The following is a 16,225-nucleotide window of genomic DNA, read 5'->3' as shown; positions in this document are numbered from 1 at the left end:
TAGGCGCTATATAAATAAACGATCATATCATATCACCCCCTTGCACCAGAGGAGGCTTTCTAGTTTACTCAATATACCCAACAGCCACGATTGCAATATCTCAATCCCATAAATTGGTCTCGGGAAGACCTTACCCAGATAGAACTTGATTAGCGACAGGAAGGACAATTTACAATATTTCTTTTTGATGTATTTCCTCTGGCTGATGACTCAGCATTATGGCATAGGCACACCCTAATGTGGAATGTACTGGGTTTGCCAGTGATGGGGAAACTGAAGTAGATCAGGTTGTCTACTTTTTCCAACCTGATTCCATCAAGTTTCCACTGGAAACCAGTTGTTTTTTTTTTGCAAGAAGACAATGTCAAAATCTTTTTGTAAGCATTCATTTGAAAAAAAAATGGTCGGTTGCATATTTAGCAAAAGACATTTTAAGATGTTGCAAACCGACAGGAGTGCGGTCCAATAAAATAAAATTGTCCGCATAAACTAACCAGATTCGGGTGCCAAGTCCATCCACAACCTCAGAGAAACAAAAGAAGCTTGAACAATACAATCACCAATATCAGAAACATAAAGGTTAAAAAAGCAGGGGGGCCATAATGCACCCCCGTCTCAAACCATTTGAAAATGACAGACTTTTAAACAGTGATGGCGCCCTCCAATGAAACTTTTAAAAAGTGTTTTTGTTGTGTGGAGAGACAGAAAAAGCTGCAACCTTGGCTTGCTCAGAAGCTGGCCTGAGCTTTAACAACATGCAGAAAAAATAGTCCCCCGGTTGCGCTTTTTCTTCAATAAGTACAGTGCAATTCTTAAAGTTTTCAATGTTTTAATGAAGTATTTTCAAAGGCAAAATAATAATCTGAAGTTTATTTTCAAAGACAATATAATTTAAATTCATTAATTGTCAAAGGTTTTAGTTACATAGTTGCAAATCAAATCAGATCTCAAGGAAAAAAGAATGGACTTTTTTGAATTATAAAGTTCAATTGGTTTCTCAGAAGCTTTAAAAAGTGTTATGACATATCCTCTATGTGGCTGAAAGAATAGTTCCACTTTAGTCCTCAACTGAAAGAAAAATGCCACTCTGGGCCTCAACACGTGTTTCCCTGCTCTTTGGGAGGAGCGGTTCTTCAGGAGGTATACTGGTCAATAGAATTCCTCATAAGGTATATGATTCCCTATTGGTAGTAATTTCAATCCTTTAACATTCAGAAATTTCCCAATGTTCATTTACTATTTCCAATGGCTCCTTCTGAGTCACTGCCACAATTGTGCCCTGGAAAGCAAGACGTAAAATATGAAAGAATATATGCATAAACCCACCAAACCCACCAAACCAAATAAGGTCCCTATTCCCACGGTTTCCCCTGCAAATAAAATGCATTTGGTGCAAATCTGTTCAGCAGTTTGGACTGTGTTCATGAGCAGAAATTGTTCATTTTTCCTATGGTGCATTATAATACCCATCTCCTACTTATATATTTTATATATATATATATATATATATATATATATATATATATATATATATATATATATATATATATATATATATATATACATATATATATATATATATAATGAAAAAACGTTAGTTAGGTAAGGTGATCAGATTAAATGCAACAAAACCCTTGAAATGTAGCCGATGTGGGAAGTGGTGATCTTCTTATCGGCGTCCCCCATTGATGAACCCTAGGATCTTATGTTGTGTTATTGATGCAGCGCTTACGCCGAAGTGCTTTACATAGAACACATACCAACCAGAGTTTGTACTCATTTATCGACCTTGGAACGATGAAAGACTGAGTTGGCCCTGCCGGGATTTGAAACTGCGACCTGCAGATCACACACAGATCACAACATTCTGAATCCCATCTCTTATGTATATGCTCCTGAGCTTTGCAACAGGGGGGACGCTGTGTTAAGATGATCATCACTTCCAACATCTGCTCAATTTCAAGAGTTCAGATCCCCTTAACTATACCCGTAACAAAAGTCTTTTCAATGAATTTCAAGGGCTTTGTTATAACATAGTTTATTCAAGAGTCACTAGCCAAGGCCCTTGGTCACTGTACATGTTGCACCAATAGGTTTCATTAATGACTATACATGTTGCACCTATATGTTTCCTTGGGGACCAATAGACGTGGCCTTCGGCCCTGGCCAGTGAGCACGCCTACTGTATATTTGAATACACTAGGTTTCTTTCAAGCCCACTCATCCTGGCCTACAGCCATGGGCAGTGGCCCCAGCTTTTAGCCGTGGCCACTTCACATGATGCGCAAATAGGTTTCTTTGTGGCCTGGTGGCCAGGGCCACTGGTACAAAGATTTTTTGTTTCTCAGTTTCTGTTACCCTGATAATTACCACAATAATTACTGTGATAACTCCCAGGTTTTTTCTGTGATGCATTTTTTCACAAGTTAATATTGCACTAATTATTGGGGTATAACTGCAGTAATGCAAAAATGACGAGCCGTGACTGGCTCACAAGACCACCCCAAACTCACCAACTTCACGTGATGTCCTCTTTCCCCTTCCCCAGTCTGATGGGATTTCATATTTTTCCACCTCCAAATCGATTTTTTTCACTTTTTGTTTTTTGCATTACTGCAGTAATTATCGCAATAATCATTGGAATCGAGCACAAAAAATGGTGACATTTGCCTTTCTGAAAAACCTCTGCTTCACAGCACCATGGGAAAAATGTAGCTATAATGCTGGGACAAGGGGACACCCTCATCCTCATCAAATATTTTAAAGACTACTGTTCGGAATAACCTCAGACCCTCCCAGAAATCGAGTCAACCCAAGTTGTTTCTTATTTGGTCCAAACCCATCTGGGGGTTTTTGCCCTGCTCAGACATTTTTCGCTTTTTCTATATGGAAAACTGAATGGGAGAAGGCCGAAAGCAGCATTTTTTTTGCGAGATCCCGGACAAACATTTTATTTGCGAAATATCAGCCAAATCTGTCTTAAAAGTCAAGAGTTATTAGCAATTCAATTTTCGTGTTTCCTCTGGATCATGCTGCTCACCTTAACTATGGCACAGCGATTATCAAACTAGTCTACAACATACAACACCACCTATTAGCCATTGCTGGAAGTTCACCTCTAGTTCTGAGCCACAACAGCAAGGCATTGCAGATATGCAAATTAGCCCAAATGCACATCTTTTTATCCAGGAAATTGTCTCTGTCTTAGAGGGAAGTACTACTTTATACATGGCTTAATCAACCCAGACAGACATTTTGCAAGGTTTTCAGGACAACTACGTATCTGGTTTCACCCTTATTAGGGTTCAGCAGTATAGTCCTGACAGCCTTGTAGTTGGAGCATTGGGCCAGGTTTATAAAAACAGAGTGATTGGCACACTCCATTTCCCAACAATGTACCTGGAAACACTAGTGGTGTTATGTTTATGCTTTCAAGCCTCATGCTTTCTTCAGAAAGGTAGTCTCTCAGGTGTTGATGGTTAATAGATGTGCCATCAGTGCTGGGAATTCAGGTCCATGTAGTGGCAGGATTCAGGACATTCCACTTTAGTAGCTGAAGCTCAGTGTAGGGGAGCTAAAGAGGGGGGGGGCAGTGCAGCATTCCTAAGTGGAGTGGAGTAACACTGGTGCTGTGTGTGCTAAGTATGAGTACCTTAACTTTATTTCCACTGTTTATAGTATTTACTTTTATGGTTAATGTACGTAGTACTGGTAGTGGTATGTTCTATACTAAGTGTTTGTACCTTAACTTTATTATTTCTACTGTTTGTAGATGTTACTTTTTGTTTGATTAACTGTAACTCTTTGTTTAAAAAAAACATTTTTAATCAATAATTGAATTTGTTTTTGTATGGTGGGTGGTGTATGAGTGCTTCTTGTAGGGATATTGCGTAAGAGTGTAGTACGGTATAAAATAAGCGTGTATGACATAAGAGTATGTGGTGTTAAAGAGAATGGCCTAAAACTGTGTGGCATAACAGTGTCTTGCATAATGTGCTCATGTGAATATCATACATTTACATGTACAGTAACCTACCTAATACTTGTAAGGGAAGTGTTAAGTTTGGATGTGTAGTGGTATGGAGTGAGCATTTACACTTTGAGTTTTAAGGTTGAATTTGTAATTGCATATAGTTAGTGTTTGTACCTTAACATGGTCATTCCTACTCTTTGTATATATTCCTTTTTGTGAGATTAACTTTAACTTTTTGTTTTAAATGTTTTCCTTAATATCGAATTTCAGTTGGAGATCTTTGTCAATGGTTTGACATATAGTGTATGAGCGTATACTATATAAGGGTGTGTGTTATGAGTGTATAGTGTATAAGGGTGTGTGTTATGAGTGTATGTCATATGAGTGTATTAGCGTATGAGAATATTGTGCATAAGCCATGCAGTTTACATTTCATATATGTGTTCAATTTACCACTCTTGTACATCATATATACATATACAACTTCATATCAAAGTTAGTCCTGACTTTGATGTGAGTTGTTATATGTACAATACTGTACATGTATGTAATGTACCTTTCATACATGTACATATCCAGCTCGTATCAAGATGTCCATTCATTTAGCATAGTTAGTCTAGCCCTTCAATAAATAGCCATCTGGGTGGCATAAATGTATGTCGCTGTGCCTGTGTCATAAGACCAGGTATCGTAAGCGTGTGTGGTGTAAGGCATAGGAGTGTTTGGTGTGTAAGTGTCTGGAATATGTATATGGTGTATACATAGCATATGAGTGTTTGCTGTCATGTAATATGAAATGCACATGTCCTATATACTGCCTATAAATATATAACCTCATATAAAAGTGAGGTTTTAATGCAATGTGAGTTTTTATACATTTAGGAGGCATTTAAAAGTGTACATGTGCTCAGTTTACATCTCTTATATGTTGCATGTGCATATGAAAAAGGACTTCAAAGTCAGTCCTGACTGTGCTGTGAGTTTTCATGCATTTATTAGTGTACATGTAAGAAATGCACACTCCTACACGTGTTCAGCTCAATAGAAGATCTACATTGACTCTGAGCATGTATTGTAGTAGTGTGTGCTGTAATAGCATGTGCCATGTGTGTGCGTAAGTGCATGTGGCATAAGAGCACATGGTGCACCATAAGAGCACATGTGTACATGTGTGTCGTGCGTGTGTGTCATAAGAGCGTGTCGTAAGAGTGTGTCATCATAAGTGTGTGTGTCATAAGTGTGTGTGTAGTAAGAGGGTGTGCATTGGAAGTGTGTTTGTCGTAAGTGCATTTGTTGTAAGAGCATGTGTCATAAATGTGAGTGTGCCACAAGATCATGTGTCATAAGAGTGTGTGGCATAAGAAGTTATGTCGTAAGTGTGTGTATGTTTATAAGAGCATATGTCATAAGAGTGTGTGGTGTAAGAGCATGTGGTTTATGAGCGTGTGTAGTATGTATGAATGTTGTAAGTGTGTGTGTAGTAAGTGTGTTTGTCGTAAGAGTGTTTTTCATAAGCGCATGTGTTGTAAAAATCTGTGTCATAAGGTTGTGTGACATAAGAGAGTGTTACATAAGTGTGTGTTGGAAGTGTGTCATAAGGGAATTTCTTGAAAGTATGTGCTGTGAGGCATATGAATGTTTGGTGTGTACTTTCTGTAATTGTGATTCTCTAATGTAATTACAAGGTCCTTCTCCAGGTCTACACAGATATTAATGATTTTGATCTACAGTACCTGTCTGATTTCATCTCTGTGTACCCACCTTTTTTATTCCCTCCTATCATCCCCTGCATTCAACCTCACTGTCCCATGCCCCCATTCGCTTCCTCATGCTTCTGATCTTTGCCCCTTCCACCATGCTCCACTGCAACTCAGTACCCATCAACATCAAAGACATAGCAACTTTGGATCCCTTCAAAATGTGCCTAAAACTTCATTTATTTGCTTAAGAGGCAGATCCACCTGTCCTCTGCCCCATCATCTCTACCTGACCCCACCACTCCCTCCAATGACGCTTAATAACATGATGTTTATTATGTTTATTGGGTTATTATGTTATATATTTACATAGTACCCTCTTTAGTTTGAAGCCTACCCAATGTTACCTTTGTATGTCACCTGTATTCTTTTATATATTGTTTTCTGCTTGTGTCTTTGGTATATGCTCCACTTTTTTACACCCTCATAAACTGGCTTGCCTCTTGTCCTCATCTTTGGGCTATTGTACCGGCACCCATTGTGGAGTGCTGCCACCATCGGTAAATGTGTTATGATAAGTAATTTCTCATTTAAATAGACATCCCAGTTCTTCAAATAAATACAAAGGGCCTCATTACGACCCAGGCGGTAAGTTACCGCCTGGGCCGTGACTTTACCACCATGGCGTAAACTACGTTTACGCCATGGTGGTTGGCGGACTTACCGCCCCATTCCGACCTTGGCGGGGCGGTAAGTCCCCAATCCCCATTTACCCTTCCCCATTCCCATTTTTGCCCCATAGGGCATAATGGGAGTGGGGAAGGCGTTAATTACGCCACCGTAAATTACGGTGGCGTAATTAACTCCATGGTCCCTTAGCGCCATGGATTTTAACACCTGCTAAAAGCAGGTGTTAAAAGCGCCATGGCGCTAAGGGACCTCGTAATTGGCGGTAAGGGGTCGGCGCAGCTAACGCTGGCGTAAACCCCTTACCGCCAGGGTCGTAATGAGGCCCAAATACTCTCTCACAGACCCAGACATGTTGATACACATTCACATGTGCACGCATACAGCATTCATACCCAAACAACATACACTTCTCATTTTCGTGCACACTTAGACACACACCTTTGCATACAAGCATACATGCATAGATATATACTTGCATCTTTTTTCTCAACTTCAGCCCCGCTCTGGACTCTACCTGCTACAAAGGCCCTGCGTCTGCCATGCAGCATGCAACATGAGCCAGGAAGCAGTGAGAGCTTCCTGGTTCCTGAGGGCATGCCTGGGGGAGCCAGAGCTCCTCCTTCTGGCTGCCACTGGAGCCCTGAATGCGCCTGGAGACACAAGAGCGCCATCTATGCACATTGAAGTCTGTTGGTCCCCAGCCTGCCTCCCCAATAGGCCATGCAAGTCTGGGTACGCAAAATGCCCCCACGCTTGCATTGTGCATTGAACATGTGTGCTGGGGTACTGTAATCTATCTAAGTGAAACCACTTAAAGACATGCCAGTAACGCTCCCTCAGCTGCTTGCTGCAGCTGGCAGAGGGCTCTGTGTTTTCACTAGGCTGGCTTGGCTCCTCCATAATTATTGGCGGCTAAATGCCCCTTCTCTTATTTAGGATATGTGGCCCTGCTCATTATCCATGTAGCCTAAGCATAGCCATTTAGTTATACACCCACACTAGGAAATCTCCTTCTCACAGAACTTGTGGGACTGGAAAATAGGGTTGCCTACTCTACAGTGCCTAGATGCCCTTATGAATTGAGGAGCATTTTGAGGCACGAGTATATCCTCAAAACTGATTACTTTGGCAGATTGATATTTTGTTGCCATAAAATGTAACTCGGAGCCCTTCAGAGTTTATCTTGCAGGAGCTCTCAGGGATGCACATTTTGGTCAGTGGCAGTGGAAAAGGCTTTGCATGTTTCTGCCCTTTCCGGGGCCCCACAGAGTTACACAGAGTCCAGCATTTCCCTAAGTGAGAATCCAATGTCCTACACAGTGACAGAAGGTTTTCCCCATGGATACCAGGTACTTCCTCAGAAGAAGAGGCACATCCTTCCGCCCCCTTTTTTGCAATGCGCATTGCACATGGTTGTTATTTAACCCCTTAAGTGCCACGGACGAGTATGCTCGACCTTTTTGCATAGGTTTGCATAATAGCCTGGCACTGCAATTGTAACTGGTCAGCTATGGTTTCGGAGGATCACAAGAGCGCACAAGATTCTACACGCAGGCCCTTTGCATTCTTTTGCGGAGCCTAATGAGTTAATGTAACTCATCTCATTTGACATGCTGCAAATGAATGTTGCACTTTAGAACCTCAATCAATAATCACCCACCCTTGTGCATACATTTAAATATGAGCTCAAATTATACTTGAAGAATAAGTGTTTATTATGTTCATTCTTACATTTTTGTGTTACAGTTGCAACCCTTTTCTGAAAAATGTATGTCCGCTTATCCAAGGATAGTTATCTCTTCCTTGGATACATTACTAAGTTGGTCCTACTATGTGTGTTACAGATATCATTTGTTTTTGTCAACACGTGTTTCACTGCATAGGTCTGACCAGCAAAACTGGTGAGCTATCATGAGCTTTGTAGGGGCCTATGTCTTATAATATTCACTTTGATTTACGTTATTCAATCAACCTTTCTTCAAACCAAAATTATAAATTGTTGAAATGATCTTATTACGATATTAGTAATACACAAAAAAGAAAAACAAGCACAACACGCTTCATTCATTGTCAATCAATGCTTGTATATTCATCTTATCTATTTCTTCTAAGTGTGTATTTCTCACATGTGTTGCTTCCGCGCCCATAAGACGTTCTTTGTGCACATCTCTACTGTTGCTTGTAATCAGCGACAACGGTGTCTATGCATAATTTAATGTGCCTATGATTTTCACTCTCCTTTTTACTAGATAAAGTGTACAGATGTTCAGGGCACCAAATCCGGAGAAGGCCGTAAGCATCTTTGATGTGCACCTGCGAGTGCGCGCTCATGACCTACTCAAAAAGCCTACTGTTGGAGCAGAGCAGGAGATGCCTTGAACATTGTTGAGGTGCTCACATGCAAAGGCGATTCACAAAGCTTTGCTCAAGGATATCTCAGCGATCCTCCTGTCATTTCCAAATGTACTCCTTTAGGCTCTGAGGTGGGGTATAAGGAGGGAAGCTCCAAGGAATCTCCTGATTTGCTCCAATTAAAATCTTTGTGAATCAGTTTGTTTGTTGCATTTTCCTTGCAAAGTCGTTTTTTCTCATATTAGCACCCAGAGAAAAGCACCAACCAATCACATGCTGGGGAAAGGGTGCTGAATCTCATGGTACATGACCGCGTACCATGCTGAAGCTGGCACTTTTCTACCTGAGTCGCCATTGTCCTCGAGCCCCGATGCCGCATCTCACCTGCCAAGTTAGCTGCCCACCCTCCTCGTCTCCCACACTATTACCATCACACTTTCACTTATCTGTTCCTCCGCCCTACGTTCCCTTTTCTTTGCCGGGTCCTACCTCTCACATTGTGGAAATGGAGACAGGCTCCACAGTTGGAGCCCATCTTCTAGTTATGATATGATATGATATGATATTTTATTTATATCGCGCTCATACACAAGTGTTTCAGAGCGCGACCAAGCAAAGGGAGGGGAACGAGGGAGAACAAAAATAAACAACAATCTTAATAGGCCCAGTGACATTAAGAACGCTCAAGTGCATGGAAAGGGAAAGGGGGAAAGTGTGTGGAAGGGAGAGAAGTGGAACATGCGGAACAGAGGGGAGAAAAGAATAAATAATAAGTGCAGTAAATAAATAAAGGCAGTGAGAAGTGGTAGTGCAGCCAGCAAGTGGAAAGTGCCAGATTAGTCAGATAGTGTATATCTGATAAGTGCAGACGAAGAGAGGGGGACTGTATGGGTACAGATACAGAATCCCAGTGCAAAGGGTGGTCCTGAGGCAATGCCGGAGGTAGTCAGGGTGAGCAGGTACCTGGGCACCGAAGCACAGAGGGTGTCCAGGTTTACGGTGCCAAGAGAGAAAACAGATCAGTAGGGGACAATGGGGCAAAGGCAGAAGCGAAGAGCAAGGTCTTGAGGTGCTTCCGGAACCGGAGATGATTCTCCACAAGTTTCAGGGTGGCCAGGAGGCTGTTCCAAAGGGAGGCCCTGGCCGAAGACAGAGATCTGCCCCAGCTCGTCACTTTGAAAACCGACTGACCCTGAGGGAGTTAGAAGTAGAGGAGCGAAGGGCTCGAGAGGGGAGGTATTTACGGAGGGATAGTTGAAGATATTTTGGACCCAGGCCCCAGAAAGCCTTGTGGACAATGCAGAGGGTTTTAAATGTAATCCTTGTATCCACTGGGAGCCAATGAAGGGATTTCAGAGCAGGAGAGATACGATCCCAGAGCTTGAGGCCAAGGACAAGTCTTTCAGTCCTGTTCTGGATTAGTTGTAGTGGGCGGAGAGTGGAGGCAGGTATATTTAGAAAGAGGCTGTTACAATAGTCTAACCTATAGAGAATCAGAGCTTGGGAGACAGTGAGCTTCTGAGGCAAGGAGAGGAAAGGCAGAGTACCTCTAAGGAGGTGCAGTAAGAAGTTTGACTTTTTAGCAATGTCAGAGATGTGTGCGGAGAAGGAAAGTGTGGAGACAAAGATGACCCCAAGATTCTTAGCCTCACAGATAGGGATAGGAGGAGGGCCAAGGGAGGCCGGCCAGAGAGTGAGGGGAAAAGATGGTAAAGGTGTACCAATGAGGAGGATTTTGGATTTGTTGGCATTTAGTCAGAGATCCTTGGCGGCACACCAATTTTGAATGGCGATTAGGCAATCAGAGTTGAGGGAAGTAGAAGAAGTGGCTGAGGGGAGCCTGAAAATTAGTTGGGTGTCATTGGCATAGCACTGGAAGTTTGAGCAGAAGATGGAAATGCTGTAGGCAAGAGCTGCCAAGTATTGGTTGAAAAGCCAGGGCGAGAGGTTAGACCCCTGCGGAACACCACAGGTGGAGAGTGAGATAGAGGATAGGAAGGACCCAAGTTGCACCTGGGAGGGTCGATCAGAATGGAAAGAGGTCAGCCAGGCCAGAGCCTGATCGGTTATACCCAGGTTGTCACGGAGACGATTGAGCAGGATGGTATGGTTGACCGTGTCAAAGGCAGAGCAGAGGTCAAGTAGGATGAGGATGGAGGGAATGTTAGAGTAAAGGTTGGAGAGCAGGTCTTCACGGATGTTCAGGAGAGCAGTTTCCGCACTTCTGGCAGCTCTAAATCCAGATTGGTGGTCATGTAGAGAGCCAACAGAGTAAAAATGAAGGTTCAGCTGGGAAATGGCCAGCTTTTCCAGGAGCTTCCCCAAAAAGGGAGTAATGGAAATTGGGCGATAGTTAGCCAGACAAGAGGGATCAGCTGTCGGTTTCTTTAGGAGAGGATGAACAAGGGAGTGCTTCAGAGGGCAGGGGAAGGAACCAGGGGCAAAAGAATGGTTAAAGAAATTGGCAAGGGCAGGCGCAAGGGTATCAATGTGGTCCTTAATAGTTTTAGAGGAATAGGGATGGACCTGTTTTGATGAGGTTTTCATAGATCGGACTTGTCTAGCAACCTCATCCAGGGAGAAAAGAGGAAAGGAGGAAAAAGAGGGAGGGGGGCTGGCAGAGGGAAGGTCAGCAAGTCAGGACAGAGAGGGGAGAGGAGGGTTGGCGGAGGAGAGGGTGGACAAGATGTCCTGGGTTTAAGAATTAAAGTGAGAGGCAAGGGCATTGCAAAGAGCATGGAAGTTGAGAAGAGGGGTGGAGACTGCAGCAGGGTTGGCCAGCTCCTTGCAGATTTTAAAGAGTTCGACTGAGTTGTTAGATGCCGCGGAGACGCAGGCTTGAATGTGGCCTCTTTTCTTAGAGTGGACAGCGAGGCGGTATTGCCTTTGGAGCAGGTGGCAGGCCAGTTCGTCAGAGGATGAGCAGGAAGCCCTCCATTTTCTCTCAGCCACCCTACACTTGCGTTTAAGTGGAGCTAGGTCGGAGTCATACAAGGAATTACACTTGGCTTTGGATTTCAAACTGATCCTCATGACAGGGGCGAGAACATTAAGAGTAGCCGAAATAGAGGAGTAGAGCAGGGACAGGGCTGTGTCAGGGTGAGAGTCAGCCTGAGGTGGGGGAGGAGGGGAGAAGGTGGCAGCGAGAGCCTCAGTTGCCACATGTTTCATGGGCTGGATGTCCGAGAAGGTGGGTGGCAATCTTGGGGAAGGCTTAGCTTGGGGGGAGGAGATGGACAGATGAGAGGAGAGGAGACTGTGATCACTCCAGGAGAGAGGAGTGGTTAGAGGAGCAGAGAGGGGGAGGGCAGAGGAGATCAAGACATCAAGTGTGTGACCGGCAGAGTGAGTCAGGTCAGAGGGGAGGATAGAGGGGAGAGTGAATCGCAGAGGTGACGAAAGAGCACAGATGAGGAACAGGGAGACTCAAGATGGATGTTGAGATCTCCAAGGAGGAGGAATTGAGTGGTTGAGGCCAGAATGGGAAGAGTAGAGGTCTACCCACTCGGAGAGAAAAGAGGTAATTTGACCAGTGGGCCGGTAGAGAGTAGCAACATTGAGAGAGTGGCTGGGAGAGAGAGAGAGAGCCTGCAGACAAGGCATTCAAAGAATAGTAAGTCTGAGTGGAGATGATGGAGGCAGGAATCCACTCAGGGAAGATCAGTGCTACACCCCCTGCAGGCCGGTTGGATCTGGGGGCAGAGAGGATCTTATAGCCGTCAGGGAGGAGAGTGTCATAACTCGTGACAGAGCTGGCCATGAACGAAGTAAGACTGAGGACATCAAGGTCAAGTTCTTCTAGGAGGTGGCAGATGTCAGAGGAATGTTTGACAGCAGAGCTAGAGTTGAGAGTGGCAAAATGAAGAAAGTTGCCAGCCTTAAAAACCTTCCGGGGAGGAGTACAAATCAGGGGTATGCCCTGCAAAGGTGTGGAGGGAGCTTGAGATGGGGCGGAGGTGGCAGGAGAGGAGGGCAAGGTAGCCAAAGGAGGAGAGTAGGGGACAGTTGGAGATGAGAGGAAGTTGATGAGGTGAGGGAACCATCTAGCAAAGAGAAGAAGATTAGCCTGAGGGCCTTGCACCATGACAGTTCCATTCAGGTTGACATTAATGACTCTGCAGGAGTCAAAGAAAGCCATGAGGACTTCCCAGCGTGTGCCACCATTAATGGGAGAGTAGGAGACAGGACAGAGCACAGAGATCATATGAGGGGTACATAGATCAGGCGAAGGAAAAAAAAGACAATGTCAGTGAGGGTTTGTCTGGAAGAGGCACTGGAATAGGTATCAGCAATGGGGAGTCGAGGGTTGGAGGCCAAGATATCCTTTTTGAATTTCTTCTTACCAGACTTAGTGAGAGAGGAAGAATAGTTAACAGAGAAGCAGTTCGAGTAGATAGGAGAAACAGATAACACCGTGGCACGAAAAGAGAGGATGGCAGGAGGAGAAATATGCAGGAATAGTCGTAAGGATCAGTCACTGGGCTAGTGCTGCAACGCCCACCCATGCCAGAGGTCATTTTTTTCTCCCCAAAAACGTTATGAGCATCATTGCTATGAGCGTCTAAGGTCAGAGCTCTGGTCAGCTGACAGGAATAATACTCAATGGGCCTAATTCATGGAACTTTTAGCGCAGTGCAAAGTGACTTTGCAGTCCCAACAAACACCCTGATTCACAGAGCGGTGCAAAGTGTATTTTTCCAATGCAAAGGGACTTTGCTGGATCGGCCGGTAACAGCGGGGCTTGGCTTTATAACTTGAGCCCCGAGAAATTTCCCAAACAATCCAGCCCACCACCGTGGGTATTGTTGCCTAAATACTGTTCAAACCCCTGATTTTGTGGTATCTCCCTTTATGCTTGCACTGAGGTTAATTGCATTTAGCTAGTTATGAACCGTACACAGGGGCAAGAGGCTCGTCCAAGAGAAGTGGATGGCAACTATTAACCCCCTGCAACTCACCCCAAATTGCATTTATCAGTGATTGGTAATGATGAGGCATCATTAAAGCGAACAGACCACAGGTGAAACTAAATAGCCACTCTACTGACCTCAAAAAAGAAAAATACTTTTTGTTTCGTTTTTTGAGTGGCAGTGGCTAAGTAAATTAGATGGATTTTTTTTCTGCTCATAGCAAAACGCTCTTTTCATGATCAGGCACATAATAAAAGACTCCATTGTCCCGTCCTTTTGATGCATGTAGCATTGTCTATTAAAATAAAAAGCATTATTCAAAAGATAAAAAAGTACTAATAGAATTATTTGGTTGAGTTCTTTAGAAATGGCAAGGCTCAGCTGCCCCTTGCAAAAAAAGGAAAAGGCTTTCTTTAGCAGGCTTTTGTGTCCAGATAGAAACAAATAATTCTGATGCCCAATTTAGTTCCTGTATTATTATTATTTTGTATTTCCAAATAACTGAGTAGCAAGGTTATGGGGCGTTTTTTTTAATGTCTTTTTTTGTAACCCATTTCGCTTTCTTAAGCTTGCCATTGTGAATCGCAAGTGTCTCGGGCCATTACAGCAACAAAAGGAGAATACAGGCCGGCAGATGGAGCACATTCCATTTTTTGATTGAGACGAGGGAAGCCATTTTGATTGTGTCAGTTGCCTAGAAACCAGGGTCAGTGCTTTATTGAAAATTGAAGTGCATATACCTTTTTTCGGAATACACCAGAATGCAATATTTCCAATGAGTACAAAATAAAACAAGAAAAAAACATGGGGACCCCTGTTTTGCATTGTTTCTTTTTTTTAAGAAAGATGACCAGTGTGGCAGCAGAAGGAAAAACTGTTTTGCATCATGTGTCGCTCACTTAATAAGCAATGGCGCAACCAGAAGTCGTTCTTCTCCATAACCTGAGAAAAGTAACAGTATGACATTATTTTGCTCCACCCGATATTCAGTGAGCTCCTGATGTGCAACAAAATCAGTTTGCTACGTTTTTTGGGTGTGAACTTTATTGTTCTACATTTGCACTTGTGCAGTTGCTAACCTGTCCTGGAGATTGGAAAGAAAAGTGAACTGACACCAATTTTTGGACACGCACGGTCGGTAGTTGTACATTTATTGCAGGTGGATGTATATTGCAGAGAGGCCACCGGCTCTGTTTGCACTTTCATGCAAAAAGGTCCCCTCTGTGCAAATATAATGCTTTCCACCAGGTAGCGGAAAGGTAAAGACTAAAACACAAGTAAAATTGCCTTTACACTTTACCTTTCCACTATGGAGTGGGGGGACAGTTTGTGTGCCCCAGACCAGTAAAATAAGTGTAAGCTAGTGGTCGAAGTGAGCGGGAGCGGTCGGGACCGGTGCTCCTCTACTTTTTTAAATTACCTTTTACAGCTCCTATACTTTTATTTTAAAAAGAAACCGTTCCGGAATGGTTTCGTTTTAAAATAAAAGTGTAGGAAGCAGTTGAAACTTGCCCTTTCAGTGCACTGCACTGGACGTGCCCTTAAACAGCAGGTGCACGTGTTTGGTGGTGTGTTTTGTATGTGGGAGGGGACGTGATAATGGTGTTTGTGGGGAGTGGGTGCAGGCTAGTAGGGACCATAGCTCCACTACTTCTTTTCGTACATTTCGACCACTGGTGTAAGCATGAGGCCTAAAAGTCTTACGCCAGTTGTGTAAATGTATTTGACTGCTGCAGGACATGTTCATAATGTTTTGCAGGTGGAGTGGGAGACAGGAGGGGACATACCTTTCCTCCTTCCTGTCCAGTACCTCCTCTAAAACCTCTCAGTTGTACACCAGCATGTACCAGCATAAGACATCATGGAAAATAGCCACAAAGGAAGGCTGCAGAGACTGACCACATACCTAAACCCACACGAAAGCCCAATTTACTCTCCGACTCGCACGTACCGGACGAACATATCCAGACCGGCAGACGCATCTAGATAGACGCTGGCCTGCGTCGCATCTGGATAGGATCGATTGAAGGACAACATGCCCACACGTAGAAAAACGTGAATGCTAACATGGGCCACACCTAGAGTTGTGAACACCAGCCTACGTGGCGCTCAGATGGAGTTGTGAATATTAGCATGCCCACACCTGGACGGGTCTCCAGACACTAGCCTGCGCCACATCTGGGTGGGAGTGTGAGTGTTGGCATGACCACACCTGGATGGAGTCCTGAGCGTTGGCCTGCGCCGCATCTGGATGGGAATGTGAGGGCCGGCAAGTGCCACACTCAGACAGAACTGTGAATGTTAGCATGGTAAAGGTCAGGTAACCCACTAACCAATATAAGCTCAAACTCTGCATACTTATCTTACTCAAAAAACTCACACAACCATCTCTTGCACAACAAGCCGCACGCACTTCACAACACTGCAACAACACATAATCCAGGAACAACAGCACACGCGGACTGACTCGGAACTGATACCCGCACCAAAGCTCAGCACTCGGTGTATACCGAGTTGAAGCTGCCAACAGAACACCACTCCTCTCACTATCCTACTCCCTTCTTCACCTTACTAACCCATCCCACCTTTATCGTTTACAGATC

Source organism: Ambystoma mexicanum, chromosome 1p (genome assembly GCF_040938575.1).
Source record: "Ambystoma mexicanum isolate Mex_15411 chromosome 1p, UKY_AmexF1_1, whole genome shotgun sequence".
Lineage (NCBI taxonomy): Eukaryota > Metazoa > Chordata > Amphibia > Caudata > Ambystomatidae > Ambystoma > Ambystoma mexicanum.
Note: the sequence above shows the minus strand (reverse complement) of the source record.